The sequence below is a fragment of the Berghia stephanieae genome, chromosome 4, assembly GCF_034508935.2.
Source record: "Berghia stephanieae isolate SIO BIC M18660-M18661 chromosome 4, UCSD_Bste_1.3, whole genome shotgun sequence".
Classification (NCBI taxonomy): Eukaryota; Metazoa; Mollusca; class Gastropoda; order Nudibranchia; family Aeolidiidae; genus Berghia; species Berghia stephanieae.
Window position 1 is genome coordinate 10,923,292 of NC_088363.1, and position 2,500 is coordinate 10,925,791.

Sequence of the window (2,500 nt, forward strand, 5' to 3'; positions counted from 1 at the left end):
ACACTGAAGCAATGATCGTATTTATCCAACTTAATCTAAATGCCCACTCTGCATAAATACACATTTTTCTACTTTCCAACAATATTGAGGCGATCACAACTGTTGTATATTATATTGTGGAATTCACTAATATGTTTTACATAAATAATTTTCAAACATATGCTTTTTTAAAAAAAGTCATATACTTTTATTTATCCCTGGTAATCTCACGTCCATGTAACAAAAGTAACAGGGAAGATATTGCTTAATGACGGAAGTTTTCAGTACCTTGCTTTGTCTGTTGTGTAGTGAGCATCTTTTACTTTCTCCAGTAACTGATTCAAGTGACTCCTTAAATGAATCATACGAATCTGCTCCTGCCAATGAATCTTTTCTTCTGGTGTCTCTGGTAATGCTGGTTGTATCTGAAAACATGAATAAAATCAAAATGTATCTCTGACACTTTTTCCTTCATACCTTCCATACCATATATTCGGAATTAAATGAAGACCAAGTCAAAACAAACAAAAACAAAAACCAAAAACAAACAAAAAAGTTTGATGCTGCGTAATCAGTGTCCCAAGAGGTCTATATTGGGTCCAGCGCTCAGTCTCCTGTAACAAAGGAACTACACAAAAGTCTTAACTCACGCCAGCAAATGCTGATATCCACACTGTACTGCAACAAAAGACCATTGTCTAGAATCACAATCGAAGACCTTGAGGAATACTCAACTTGGGAAAACTGGTCGAAAATGTCTTTTAATACTCGGTCCCAAACATGATTCTCTTCTATGCCATGAACGGACCTGATTGCTTCCTTGAATATCTTGAGGTCACATTCAGTTCAGACAAAAAAATGGACAACAATTTAGAAACAAATATGACAAAGCCATCAAGACTCTATACAAAGAAGTAACAAGTTGACTAAATTGCCGACATAACACAGATCCTGCGCAGTCTACCATTATAAATACAAGCACTGGGACCCCTTATCCAATGAGGAGATAATTATTTGTAAAAGGTTCATATACCTTATATAGTCAGATACAGACGCTGAAATGGACAAAATAAATATAATTGAACATGAAACATAATCTTGTCATGACAATTCATCGAATTGAAAATCAATGTAAAGTGGAAGCCTTATCATGCATAGATACAAAACTACCTAAGTTGGCATCCATATTATTTGAATTTTAAGTTTATGGTAAATGGAAAGGGTAATTATAAAACGCTTTTGGGTTTCTTAGGCTGCTTTTAACTTCTGTACTTGCAAAAAATAACACTTTATCCATTTACTAACGATCAAATTTCAGAAGAAATAGCACTCACTGAGTGATCAACTTTTTCTTACTTAACTTAAAATGGCACCAACCAAAGCATCATGTAGAATAATTCAATAATAGCATTCATACCTGGATTGAATTTTCATGCCCGCCTCCATTAGGTCAAACAATTTAAGAGAAATGGAAGACTTTTATTCAATTCTAAATGATTTTGTTTATGAATTAAAACGTTCTCTTTCAAACTATGGTTACATCTACATAGTGAGGTTATCCTCAAAAGAACGTTCTCTGAAAGAAATTTACGTCAAAATGTTATCACCGCAATCTATTAGAAGAGGACAAATGTTTTATATTCAAAAGTCAAGTACAAATTATAAAGGATTCATTCAGAATAAAAGTAAGGATGCAGCTACTGAATAGTGACTATTCAGAATCAAATTCCAATGCACGTGTGCTTATTCGGACTCGATCTGAATTGTCTCCCGGGGCAGTATGGCAGTATAGAGTTTGTTTTTTTGTTGTTGTTGTTTTAAAATTTATTTCATAGGTTGTGTAATTTTTTCTTAAACTTAAATTGGAATTAAATTTTTAAATGTCAAAGAATAAATACTTACAATGATGTCATAACATAACTTATTAAATGATTTGTTTAATTAATGATTGTAATCAAGACCACATACTCTTGAACAGATTCTGCTTCATCCTCGTCTTCATTGTCTTCACTGAGATCCAATTGTCCATCGTCATAGTTGAGAATTTCATCATCGTCGTCGTCAATATAACCCAGCATCATTTTGGCGTTAAGTGTATACTCCATGACTCTGGATTCCCGAGAAAATGTTCAATTTAAAAGTGGATCAAAGAGAAACTAGGCACAGAAAACACAAAACTCTAAATAAAATTATTATAAATCGTTGCTGTTGCTAACGACAGGATGTTGGCTCAAGCGGGGTTCGTGGTGTTTCTTTATAACAATTACAACGGTTAAGACACAGACCTTGATCATTGATTTATGGAGGAGTATTTAATACACCAATTATCAATTAGAAATATTTAGGGAGATCATTATAAAATATGTAACCAGACCGTCTGAACGAAGAGAGCCGTCAAAGGACGCGGTCAGCCATCTTGTTAGCAACGGTAAAATAAAAACTTTAATCAGTTTAATTCGAATGGCGAATCAAACAAAACTTCTTCTTCTTCTTCTTCTTCTTCTTCTTCTTCTTCTTCTTA